This window comes from Xenopus tropicalis, chromosome 8, assembly GCF_000004195.4.
Source record: "Xenopus tropicalis strain Nigerian chromosome 8, UCB_Xtro_10.0, whole genome shotgun sequence".
In the NCBI taxonomy this organism is placed as follows: Eukaryota; Metazoa; Chordata; class Amphibia; order Anura; family Pipidae; genus Xenopus; species Xenopus tropicalis.
Genome location: NC_030684.2, coordinates 29,342,382 through 29,356,960, shown reverse-complemented (window position 1 = coordinate 29,356,960; position 14,579 = coordinate 29,342,382).

Here is a 14,579-nt window from a genome sequence, read left to right as displayed (position 1 = left end):
TGTCTCATAAAATTAGATTTGTCCTGCTGTTTGCAACTTTTAAGTCTCTTTAAAGAAGCCGGAGCATGTGTGTGCCATGAAGAAATCTGCTTTCAAGCTCCCAGCAACACCTTCTAAGTAACATATGGAGCGGCCTAAGTTAATATTTTATGCAGCGTATGCTGAGATATTATACCTACACGGCAACGAGCTGCAGAGGGGACTTCATGCTGGGTGAGAGTGCTTAGGTGTTTCAATGCCTTGCTGCCAGCATGACCAGATAGTTATCTGCAAATGCCTGATTCTGACATTAAAGTTCCCCTTTACTAAGGACATATTTGCCTTTAGACCTATTGGAATTTATTTAGAAGCAGCTGGCCAGCTTTGTTTGAAGAGTATAAAATGTGGAAATGATAAAATGTTGGTATACATGTTGTTACCCCCAAAGCACAGTAAACCCTTTTATTAGATCTATATTATTTTATGTCACATTGAAGCTTCATATTTTATCTATTTATAAGTTTGAAAAGTTAACTGAATTTGTTTGCTCTGGCTCAGCTAAGCTTTCTTATCTTTTTCACTAGTATCTAAATCACACACAGACCTCTGGACACAGCAGCATAAACCGGACTATAAAAGGAGTTTTGTGATATTATTACCCAAATCCTGAACCCCAGCCATAAAACAAGACAGGTTAACTTATGGCTTGTGCCTCAACGAAAATAGACATGAGGACTAATTTATTGTGTATGAGTATAGGGATGAGCAAATAATTTCCCATGAAATTTGCAGTTTTACCAGCTCTTAAAATTATTAGCAAACCTGCTTTAGAATTTCACCATGGTCTGTTGCACCAAAAAAGAATGCAGATATCATTACTACCTGCTACTTCCACCTCAACCAATGGGATGCACATTATGATGAATCAGAATTTTGGCTCTTCCCCTCCCTCAACATGTTTTAGCACTTAATGGAGCAGTTCAGTTTAAAAATGAAAATAGACTGCGCAAAATAAAGTTAGTTAGGCAAAAATGTAATATGTAAAGGCTGGAGTAAGCAGATGTCTAACATAACAACCAGAACACTACTTCCTCCTTTACAGCTCTCTAAGCTGTTAGCAGTCAGTAGCCAATCAATGACTTGAGGGGGGCCATATGGGACATAACTGTTTAGTTAGTTGGCACTTGAATCTGACCTGCGTGCTCACAAACTAACTGAACAGTTATGCCCCATGTGGCCCCCCCTAAAGTCACTGACTAACTAAGAGGTTAGAGAGCTGAAAGCAGGAAGTAGAGTTCTGGCTATTATGTTAGACATCTGGTCACTCCAGCCTTTATAGATTACATTTTTGTATAACTATATTATAAATATTTTTTTATTTTGCGCTATCCATTTTACCCAGTTTCATTTTTACCCTGAACTGTTCCTTCAGTGAAGGGCAGGAGCCATCAGTTTAACAGTCTCAGGGTGGTACTAGGTGCACAATTGCCCCTGAATACACATACCTACAGCGCAGAACAGATCTATATGGAAGCACAAGCAAGTGGCTTTGGGCACAAGCACCATTAACTTTTTTGATTTTAACTTTTTTTGAGGAAACCCACAAGCTCCTTGCAGATAGTGCCCTGGCTGGGATTGAATCAGGACCCCAGTGCAGTGAGGCAGAAGTGCTACCCACTTAGACACTGAGCTTATTTTTAATGAATGACATCAATATACAACTATCTAACTTTGATTTTACCAAACCCCCCCCCCCCGCCCAGTGCACATACCTTATACTAACCTTGCCAAGATTGGGGTGGAAGATCAGCAGAGCGCCAATGCTTCCTGGTGGGGACTGGGTCTGGGTTGCCAGGGCTCACCAGGTTTTTTCCCGGTGTCTGCCGGCCCAGTCCGACCCTGGTAATGTACAGATATCATTCCTCGTACTATCCTGTCTCTTAGTTGCCTCTAAAATCTGTTTACTCTCAGCAAAAGATGTGTGCACTGAAATTAACTTGGAATGTATCCCATATAACCCTGCGTGAAAACACTGAATAATTGTGTATGTTACATCTGCATCTTTTCCTACCTGGTAAAGCCCTCTCAGCAATCTGTCTTTCTACGTGCAGCTTTGTGTCAGCTTTGCCATTGTCTAGGCAGCATTGTATGTTACCTAACTGTCAATCAAATTCTGGCTCTGACTGCTTCATGAAGAGAGACACATTACTGAGCGTAGGATACTGAAGTGTATCTTGATTATCAGAAAAAGCTTGTTTTAATTATTTTATTTAGCATGTTCCTTCTTTCCATGAGATGCCAGAGGAAAACTAGAGGGATGCAGCAGAGATAGTTGTCTAGGGTACAAATGTTCTAAAAGAGAAAATGGCACACGTATGTCCGAAAGTGCAGAGAACAAATTGAAAATTTAACCGAGATTTACATGTTTTTTTTTCCACAATGCAGCATTTTTTCCCCAGAACTTCAATGTCATTGTACTTGCAAAGGGGCAATGCTCTTAAAGCAATTGTGATGTGCCTGTCTCAATTGTGTCTGATTCACAAAAGTTAATGGAACTCTGCACTTGCTTTGTCGTAAATTGGGTGCAGTTGGGCCAAATATTATTTGGCACAACTGCTCCAAAACTATTTACATCTGTCTGGTGTCAGTTCCAGTGTTCACTGTGGGAGTGAATGTGTATCCTATTCTTTTGGCTGAACTACAGTGATTGGCACAAGGTGCTGAGGTAGCCATAGAGCTACCATCTTGTCAGAAGGCGGCAGTAGCTCTAGGGTTCCCCCGCATCAATAGGCACATCGGCACTCAAGTAGGAACAGAAGCCAAGAAGGAGTGAGTGGCACAGATCTCAACTACACAGAAGGAGGAGCACAATTAGACAAAGATAGAGCCTTTAGTGAAAGTGGCTTTACGCACAACTGACTGCGGGAAAGTGCAGGGACTGACCGCTACTGCATTTGCAAACAACAGGCCCAAGGGGGAACAAAGATGGCGAGTGACTGTCTGATAGGCAGGGCCAGAACCATGGGTAGAAAAGGCGTGTATCTAGGGCTCAACGGTAGGTGGGCGGAGGCTATGTCATGTGGTGGGTGGGGCTTACCTTGGGCATCCTCCCTGGAGGCCGAGCACTGCTGGTAGGACCAGTTTACGTGGTGAAGGGAAATGAGCAGGAACAGGAGGTTGTGGACCAGGAGGGCCAGTGAGCAGTTGGAGGAGGCTTATATCACATTTTTTGATTTTTTAAAAGATAAGTAGGATTTTTGTATTCTAGTATTCATTTGTTCCAGTAATACAGAGCCAGCATGATTAGCAACTTGCATTAATGGCTAACCACTGGGATCATGCTGTTACTTCTCTGCCAGATTTCCATAACAGCCATATAGATATCTGGTTATAACTTTGTGAGTTTCAGGCTGTGTTCCCGAACAGAATGTACTGTTTGTGGATTTGCTAAAGTTCTACCAGTTATGCTTTCAGTTCATTATAAATGAAAAAGCATGTCCAAACTGTCTTTCTGAGGTATGAACGGTTTATGAGCTCAGGACAAAAAGATACTGAATAGAAACAGATATGATTAATAAGGCACAACATGTTAGAACTATCAATTGCAATGGAGCCAGTTTCACTGTGATTGGTATTTTGGGCCTAGGAAATGCAAATCATATTTAAACAGTATTTTTTCTTTTTTCAATGTGCTATTAAAACAAATGCATGTATAGATTCTATTATCCAAAAACCCAATATCCAGAAACCAGGAAGTCCATCACCAAGCATGGGGTTATATGCCTCCAAAAGGGTTCCTAGAGGTTCATTGACATTTGACAGAAAATAGGAGAAAGCTCTAAGAAGGTCTGTAACACAGTCAGATACAGTCCAATAGAGCAAAGTGCAAGGTCACTTTGGTCTATCAATCAGAAAACAGGCACTGGTATGGTGGCAATCAATACATAATCAGAAATAAAGCTAAGAGATCAAAACAAAGAGAACCTGCGCAGGAACACATTTATAGCGGTTAGTACCAATGTATGTCATTACATAGAGCCACATAACTTGCAGAGCATTTAGGCCATTACCTCGGTGGCAACAATTCTTAGCAACAATGCTTGCCTTCTGAGCATTCGGTCTCCTTACACAGCCATCCTGATGCTGAGAATTAAAATGACTTACAACCCTTACTGTGTGTTTACAAAAGCGGACCTGATATACCTCCAAAATACCCAGCATGTACTGTAATGGTTGACAGTAGATGCCTAACATGCTCTGAAGCTTCTAATCCGGCCCTTTCTTTCTACTGTAACAGCTAGGCTGCTCATGCACGCGCTCATCCTATCCCGACTTGGCTACTGTAACCTGCTGCTAACCGGCCTCCCTAACTCCCATCTTTCCCCCCTACAGTCTATATTAAATACTGCTGCCAGAATTCTTCTCCTCTCATCCAGGAGAGTTCAGGCCCTTCCCCTGCTAAAGTCCTTATCGTGGCTTCCTATCAAACAAAGAATAGTTTACAAACTCCTTCTCTTAACCTTCAAAGCCCTCCATTCCTCTGCTCCTCAATACATCTCTTCCCTGGTGTCTCCGTACGTTCCTGGCCGACTCCTTCGTTCCTCGCAGAGCAACCGCTTGGTTGCACCCCTCACTACTACTGCTGTTTCCCGCCTTAAACCTTTCTGCCTTGCTGCCCCTTACATTTGGAATTCCCTCCCTGATTTCCTCCAGAGAGAATCCTCCCTCAGTCTTTTTAAAACTAAACTTTAAGACTTCCTCTTGGAGCACTCGCCCAGCACCTGATCCGGAAACTGGCACTTATACTGTAATGTCACCCACTGTGACCTATAGCACTTATATTTGCCCATTTGTGTCTGTTAGTTACCCCTCCCATATAGATTGTAAGCTCTACGGGGCAGGGACCTCCTTCATCTTGTGTTTCTGACTCTTATTGCAACTGCACCTTGTATTTATTGTATTTATTGTTGTACTTTGTATTTATCCATTATCTTTTGTATTTATCCATTATCTTTAACACCCTGTTTGTATTAATGAATTCTACTGTACAGCGCTGCGTATATAAGTAGCGCTTTATAAATAAAGATATACATACATACTGTACATACATACATACATTTTCTCTCAGTGAAATCAGGGAAGCCCTCATTGCATCCAAGAGCTGCATATTTAAAATTATACATTCAGTTTTTGGCTTCAGCTATACAAAGAATATTCCCTAAAATAAAAAAAACTGAATACAAAAGTAGTTTTTATTTAGGTAATTGTTTTTAAAATCAGCCTTTTACACTAGGCACAGGCTCATTTTAAAGCACAACGCTTGATGTGAGGCAGTGCCACTAGGTGGCAGTAAGAATGTTCAAGTTTGTGTGAAACTTGACTCAACAATAACTTTTCCTAAAAATTTCATTTCCAGTGTGACCTTTAACAAAACGTATTCCCAGAGAGCATCTCAGACCCATTTTTGTGTCCAATTTGGATGCAATAAAAGACAGGGTACAACAGCTGCAGCTAAGCACGCACTAATATTTCTTCTGCAACTGTGTATTAAAGTCTCAGATTAGCATAATACAAACCACAGATATCTGGCAAAAGAGTTTCTGCTTGATAACAGAACACATTACAGCTCATTTGGAATTAGGAATTTGTTTTGCAGGGCTTAGCCAAGCAGCAATCTGTAGCCTCTGCAAGACCCTTTCCTCTTCAAGTAACAACCATGAACAACCATGGACAATTTGAAATGGCAAAATGAATGTCTTGTGTAATACATTTTATTTCCCAGTAGTATTGGAGGAAAGGGTCTCCAGTCTAAATCCAAACTCAGCAACATGGTCTTGAGGAAAAGTATTTCAGTTAGCAGCATTCATTGTCCCCAGCAGGCTTTACTACATAGGTAAGTACTTACATACCAGGTGGCCAACCCCACCATACCTGCTCTCATTTTGTTGATTGTGGTTGAAAACATCCAGTAGCGACAAAGGTGGGTTTTTACAAAGAGGTGGTGTTTAACAGCACACATGGGGCAAGGTTTAAAGAATGGCATTTAATGGATTGTGTGGGAGCTGGATTGGGTATTACATTGGGGTATTACTGGGCGCGCCAGATGGTGCAGATGGTGTGGCGGAAGTTACCAGTAATGTATTTGCCCATACATTTTGAATATGGAACCTATATTTAATTGTATTTTACATGATAAGAAAGTGGAATACCAACCATAGTTGCATAGATAAAAAAAATATATTAGGGTGGGACTAACTTAAATCCTGACTTAGGCAGGTGTATGTCAGCTAGTAAGAGCTCTACCAGTAGCCTGGGGTTAGTTCCCAATGTGACCTAACACCACTCAGTGTGTTGAACCAGGGGTTAGGCTCACATATACCTTTTTACTCATTCATGGGTCCTAATCCTCACCTTCTTCTGTGATGCTTTCCTTACTGAGGTCTTCTACTTTATGCTGACCAGGACCGTGCAACCTGCTTTACAGAGAAGAGTGCAAAAGGGGTAAAGCCAGGGATTCCCTCACTTTGGAAACCTAAAGAGTACCTATAATTCTCTCACATAAGCATTTTCTAACACTAGGTAATGACTCAATAGGGACAAGATGAACTCTTAAAACTACACTAAGATGTTCTGTCTCACATTTTGCCTCCAAACAGTTCTCTTTCTTTGAATATTTATCAGGGAAATTCTTCATAGAGAAAGGGTGAAAGTTCCATGCTGTAGCCTCCCAAAACACGTAGTTAAGACTAATACTGTAAAGAATGTAAGCGCAATGTAGAGCAATTTTAATGATGTGGACAAAACCATAACTGAGCATGTAATGGGTTGTCTAGATCGACTATAGTGGTAGTCAGTGGTGGCTCCCAGTCCACCTGTCAGTCAGTAGACTGCATCTGAGGCTAATATTCTGTAATCTGGAGCTTTCTGGATAATAGGTTTCCAGAAAACAGATCCCATACCTGTACTTCTATTAAGAGTAGCTCCACATGAGTGCAAAACAACCAGAGATTATTTTTTTGGAGATGGAGCAACAATGGTATGTGCAACTGTGTGGCATGAAATAAAGAGGGAGAGGGATGCCAAGTGCATGACTGCCTCTACTGTATATCTGAAGTCTTTTTTCCAGTCATATTTTATTTCTTTACCAAAAATATTCATTTACCAAGCTCCTTATAATAAGGAGCATTATTAGGATGGTGGGAACTTATGGTGCAGGGGGTTGTATTTTAGTCTGGAGCTGCCCTAGGAATTATATCTTAACCCACCTCTTTCCCTCCACATTTGATCTATACGTAGGGTAAGGTTGCCACCTTTTCTGGAAAAAAATACCGGCCTTCCTATATTTTTGCCTTTCTTCCTTATTAATAACATTGGCATATGTATGTATGTGCATATTGCTGAAGATAGGGGTACACCCTCAGCTCAACTGCTACATCTAGCTGCTTATAGGTGCCTTTATATGCCTGTAGCTGAGGCAGAGGTTCACTTTGAAATCGGTTGTTCGGCTTCAATGTCCAAATCTTTAAACAACCAACAATGCTCTCTGTGGGTTAGAAAATCAATTTTCCATAAAAAAATACTAAGGCTACTGTAAAAGCTACTTTTTATACCTGTTAAATCAGTCCAATCAGTTTTCTAAAGGGATAGGAGTGGCCTTTTTTGAACCTGACACACTGAGAACTTCCTACATGTTTACATCATCAAGTCCAGGCTTTGCCCTCACTTTTTTCCTATTGGACCAATTCATTGGTTGCTTGTGCATTCATCAACCAGTTGCATTGGTTAATTTCTTCATCAACCAAATAATATTTAAAAAATAGGCAAACAGACTCACATATCACAAATCTCACAAATATCACAACATAATGTTATGTTAGGTTTGCAGTCACAGGTGAAGGAAGCAGTGTCAGACTGACATGAGACACAGCCAATAGAAAATAAATCTTCTGCCAGTACAATGTATGACATCATATAAGGATTGTAAGCTCTACGGGGAAGGGACCGCCATCCCCTTGTGTCTTTGACTCTTAACTTATTGCAACTGTACCTTGTATTTATTTGTATTTATTGTTATACTTTGTATTTATCTATTATTATCTTAATAACCCCCTGTTTGTATTAATGTATAAAAATAAAGACCACAATATGGCTTCTTCAGCCCTGGATTTGATCTTTATTCAAGAAGTGACCTGGAGCCAACTGACAAATGATCATGCAGTTATTAACAATAGTGAAGTAGGATTTAGTTGCTGAATGAACACTTAATTTCTATGCCTGGCTATCTCCCCCCCCCCCCCCCCCCCATAATCTTTAAAGGGGTTAACTGACTATGAAAATGAAAGTTAATTAACGCGCTTTGTTGTACATTATTAGTTCCTGATTTAATCTCTCTTATTACAAATGACTGAGGCAGTAGAAGTGTTATCACAAGGGAAAATATGCAATTATCTATAGAAGGAATAAATTGATTTTAGAATAGCATCTCTATACCAATTCAACTGAGGAGGTCTCACCTGCTCATTAACACACGTGCGGAAATAGAATCATTTATAAAGCTATACCCTGAGGTTTGGCCGGATGATTCTGCTAGTAAGTCTTATTTTCCATCCTATGCTTTACCATGCAGTCTTGCAGTTTGCCATCCATTTTGCCTCCCCCAGCAATTGCTCAGGATGGCAGAAAGAGTCACAGCAGCAGGAGAGAAATTATGCAAAAGCCTTTCTGTCATCTCCCTGAATTCACTAAATATAAAAATGGAGACCATTTAAATGAGACTCTGTGGGTTGGGGAAGATCTCAGCAAAGGATCAGAGTTCACTTTTCATGTTGGCTACTTTCTCCTTACAATTATCCGACGTCCCTAGGCAGGGAAAAACATTTCAATTATCCTGAACGTTGTCACAGTTAACAGCAGGCGGCTAGTGGTGAAACAGCAGATTTATGGCCAGGTCAGACCTGGTGTCAGGGACCCATGGACATCAATGCAGGCTGACTGGAAAAAAAAGGCATAATGGGAAGAGAACAGGGCATGACAGGATAAGGCAGATTGGATGTTGAAACAAAGCAAGATTAACATAAGGCCAGAACAATGTGACCCAACAAGACCAAATTAGTCAACACAAGAAATTTAAACAATGATTATTACATTACCTGGTAGCCAAGCTCATTCCCACTGCAAGTCAGCAACAATGTGGAGTGAACTGTGTACAGGTATAGGACCCATTATCCAGAATGCTTGGGACCAAGGGTATTCTGGATAAGGGGTCTTTCCGTAATTTGGATCTCCATACCTTAAGTCTACTAAAAAATCAATAAAACATTAATTAAACCCAATAGGATTGTTTTGCATCCAATAAGGATTATTTATATCTTAGTTGGAATCAATTACAAGGTTCTGTTTTATTTCTACATAGAAAAAGGAAATCAATTTTAAAATTCTGAATTATTTGATTAAAATGGACTCTATGGGAGACGGGCATTCCGTAATTCGGAGCTTTCTGGATAACGGGTTTCCGGATAAGGGGTCCGATACCTGTATTACAAAATGGTGCATTTCAGCATAGTTGCACCAAGCACCATGTGCAAGTGTACTTTTTGATATAAGGGAACCATGAAGCTACCACCTAACTGAATGTGGCTACAAGTCCAGGGTTCCGACAGCACATAGAATCAAAGAATTGAACCTGAGAAATAATGCGTCTGTTTAATGCCAAAACGGAGGAAGCCGCTACTTGCATCTGGTTTGCTACACACGTGCCCACAATTGTGTTTGTTTTGACACATTGTAAACAATTGCAGCTGGTGCAACTCCCTGTGTGGCCACAATTACACTGGAACCATACATTATGGTTACAAAAAAAATATGGCATCTTGAGTCCAAAGTTGACCTTTGCACGCTGAACATGTGGCCCTAAATGATCCTTTATATCAGCTCCACAGAAAAGACCATATAGCGGCACCAGAACAGATTAAAAAAATATATATTTTTCTGGTATTCCTAAAATGAGTGGCTTTCCTGATTCAATTTACACATAATACAGAGCAGGCCTTGGTTGAATGAAGGAATAATAGGCCTACATCTACTATGTAACTAAAAGGGGGTCAGCTATGTAACAGGTCAAAGCAAAAATAGATTGGATCTTTAGGAAAGGGATTGTCAAGTAATTGAGAAGTTGCTGAAAGCAGAGAATGAAGTCTAATTGCCTTGTCCCAGTGATAGAATGCCCAGGCTATTGCTTCTGAATGAAACACTTAAAGGGGTAGTCTTCCACTTTTGGCTCATTCCTATTTCTAAATACTGACCCCAACAGCTAAAAATGATTGCTACAATTTTATTGTTATTGTTCATTTTTATTATTATTGGCATTTATTTATAAAGCGACAACATATTCCGCAGCGCTGTACAATAAGTGGGTTACATACATTGGACATACAGAGTAACATATAAAGCAATCAATAGCCGATACAAGAGGTGAAGCGAGCCCTGCCCAAAAGAGCTAACAATCTACAATATTTTAAGTTAAAACAATGTTTTTGTTTTATTTTTATTACTTATCTTAAGATATACGTCTACTCATATTCCCAGCTTTTGTTCAAACAAATTGCACCCTAGCAACCAGATAGCTGCTAAAATACCAAACTGGAGAACTGCTGAGCAAGAAGCTAAATAACCAAAAATGTAAAATATGAAAAATTGCAGATTGTCTTAGAAAATTGTATATTTCATACTAAAAGTTAATTTGAAGGTGAGCTAATAAATAATAATAAAAGGTAATCTTTTTGATTCTTAATTTTTATAAGGTGAATTTAGGTATTAATATTATCCTATGTTTTAAAGGAGAAGGAAAGGCTAATAAAGAGTTAATCTCAAGCTGCAGGCATACCTTCAGTTCTCTCAATAGTGCCCTAACGTCTCCCGATATTTCTCCCGTTCAGATGATCAGAAGCCTCATAGGGAAAAAAAACGCTGAGCTCTGCAAAGAAAATTCCCATAATGCCTCGCTCCTGCACCAAGACCAAGACTGGTGTACATGCTCAGTGTGTAAGACTATGAGGAAGCTTCCTGCTGATTGGCTCAGATCACACATTCCCAAGAGGGGGTGGGAGTTCTTAGCATTCTTGAGGGAGGGGGGAGCAGGAGAGGGGAGAGAGCTGTGCAGACTATGCAACTTTTCAATTGGTCTTCGTTATTTATTTTTTTTATAATTTTTTAATTATGTGCCTTTTTCTTCTGACATTTTGCGGCCCGAGCAGACACAAAATATTGCTCTGTGAGGCTACTATTTAATTATTGTTACTTTTTATAACTTTTTTTTTCTATTTAGGTACTCACCTATAAATATATCAGTCTCTCATTCAAACCATTTGAACCCTGGCAACCATATAACTGCTGAAATTCCAAACTGGAGAGTTTCTGTACAAAAAGTGAAATTGTAATAAAACATAATTCAAATACAATAACAAGCACAAATAATAAAAATGAAGACCAGTTGCAAATTGTCAGGATATTACTCTCCACATCATAACTCAAAGGTGAACAACAAGGTTCATTGATTTGGGTAAATGTAAAAATAGAGGGAGAGGCAATTTTGCACGGGGCCCAGCAGAGAATGTGACCCTGTTGTTTCAAATTATACCATCATAAAGTAATATTTTTCTACCAGTAAATGTGCTGAGGTCTAAACAATCCCATGGTGGCCAAACTGCGTCATACAGTTCACTCAAGCTTCCTCCTTTACAGGAAATATCTCAGAACATCTGTCTACCTCCCTTTCTGCACAGCACTGCTGGCAGGGGAATCCTGTTATCTTACTCGGGTGCTTAGCTGCAGATAGATGCTTTCAGTCAGGAGGGGGCTCCATGACATTAGAGGGCATATTTATTACAGTGCGTAGGCCAATATCACTGGTGATGTTGCCTTTAGCAAGCCATAAGCATGAATTTAATGGTCACCTACAAGTTAGAAACCAAAGTCAAAGATCTGATTGGTTGCTATGGCAACATCACTGGTGATGTTGGCTTACATGCTATAATAAATATGCCCCAAGGTTACTCTTTGTGCATCTTATACTAGTATCCAAGGTGTTTCCTTTGATGTGAAGTCTATGGGTCTGTATCTGCCTTAAGAGCTTAGAATTGAGGTCCAACCTTTTCTTATGGCTCTATTACATGAAGAGCAAAGCATATTGAAAATAATATAGTTATACTGTATTAAAATAGCATTACAGCAATTGTTTTTGATGTTTTTATTCGTACTGGTATTGCTTGGTTAAGACATGCAGTCATCTTTATGCATGGCCCGTCTCCCTCTGGGAAATACATTTTAGTGGAATAATGCCAATAATTTTACTACAGATTTTCAGAAAAATAAGTAAATCCAGCCTTATTTATAAACATGGTATATTTTCCCTTTAAAGCATCTTTTTTTAATTAATGCTTTTTGGGAATTAGGGTGGTTATTACTTCTTAGTACAAACAGGCCTGCTAGATTATAACTCCCTGCATTATACAGGACTCACACAGGTTGGCCATTGCAGTTGGAATGGGAGATGGGTTTCCCACACTGATGTCTGATACACTTTACAGATTTGTCAAAATTTGGGCACCAGTGGTTCTTTAAATACAGCTGTTTATTTGCTGTAATTTCACACTTTCTCTTGATAATGATACACAATACATTCACTGCTCAGTAATCAGAATATTTACTTCTTTGAGGGTATTAGGCATAATCTCAGTATTAATTACAGATAGTACGCACAGGGTACAAGGCTTTTACAGTGGTGACTCTCTTGAGATCTCCTTACCCCTGAGGTATATCACCTGTCACCTCTCACCTGATACCTTTCTGTTCTCAGTCGAGATTCTGGCTGCTTCGCTAACTACTCTCAGCCTTAAGGTCCCCATACACGGGCCAATTATAGCTGCCAATATCGGTCCCTTGGGCCGATTTGGCAGCTTATCGGCTGTGTAGGGGCAGAACCAAGGGGCCTGGCCGACCGATATCTGGCCTGAAATTAGAAAATCCAGTCGGATCGGGGGCTGCATTGGCTCATTGATGCGGTCCCAGAACCGACTGCCCCATTGCCGCGTGTAGAATTCGAACGTTTGGCCCCAGGGCCAAACGAGCAAATTCGCCTACATGCCTCCCCGATATTGCCCACCCGTAGGTGGGGATATCGGGAAAGATCCGCTCACTTGGCGACATCGCCAAGAGAGCAGATCTGCCCATGTATGGCCACCTTAACTTAACTCCTATGATGAACTATGATTGGAAGCAACCCTACACTAACTAGACCTTATTAATTGTCCCAAAGAGGTCTCTTACCTCAGGACCTTAAAAGCATCCACCCTCTCCAGCAAGTGGGGTACTAAAAGACAAATTACAGGTATCGGACCCCTTATCCGGAAACCCGTTATCCAGAAAGCTCCGAATTACGGAATGCCCGTCTCCCATAGACTCCATTTTAATCAAATAATTCAGAATTTTAAAACTGATTTCCTTTTTCTATGTAGAAATAAAACAGAACCTTGTAATTGATTCCAACTAAGATATAATTAATCCTTATTGGATGCAAAACAATTCTATTGGGTTTAATTAATGTTTTATTGATTTTTTAGTAGACTTAAGATATTGAGATCCAAATTATGGAAAGACCCCTTATCCGGAATACCCTTGGTCCCGAGCATTCTGGATAATGGGTCCTATACCTGTACCAGTTTTAAATACTAGGGAACACCCATAGCCATAAGCCATTCCCAACTGTTAACAGACCCAACCCAATGCTGGGCCAAACTCTTAGGGGAGGATTTCCATAAGTAAAGATTTAAAAACACATAGTTTCCTTTGTATTTGTAAAGTATTTTTAGTTAATGTGTATATAAATATTTATGTTTTTCTTTTCCCAAGCTTCTAGGTAGGACATACTGGTTCAGCCTGCAGCTTCACAATGGCAGTAGCTTGTTATAGCATTCTTCATCACACGCTACAGACCTTACAAGAAGCCAGTAGAGGGATAGCCTAGTGCACAAGGGTTGTGATATTAAGTTGGGTGGCCAGTAACAAACTCTAGGCATAAATAGAGCAGGAACAATACTGTACATATATAGCTAATAGCTTGTGAAAAATCTAATTTCTGAAGTCCTTTACTAGTCATGGTTTACCATACTCATTAATATGCTTATGTAATGCTTATGTATGCTTATGTGCTTATGTAATGGGTATGTGGGGCACGAAACTGAATTGTGACCTCCAGTAACTGAACAGAGGATAGAAACAGAAGTACAGTTGTAATGTGATTTTGATCTAACTATGTAAGGAACATGATCATCATAAGATAACAAATGAATACATAATATTTCAGTTCTTATAAAATGTGTTGAATGATAAAACAGTTTTGTCTTTGGACACTGGGTCTCTATATCCCACCATATATGTTCCCAAGGTATAATATAAACATAAATGTACTATATCAAAGTCATACCATCGCCATAAACACATTATTAGTTATTTACTAGTAAGTTCAGAACTAACCTAGAATAAAAAAGTTGTGCGAAATATATTGACATAATCATAAACAAACAGTCTGTCTCTCTCTCTCTGTC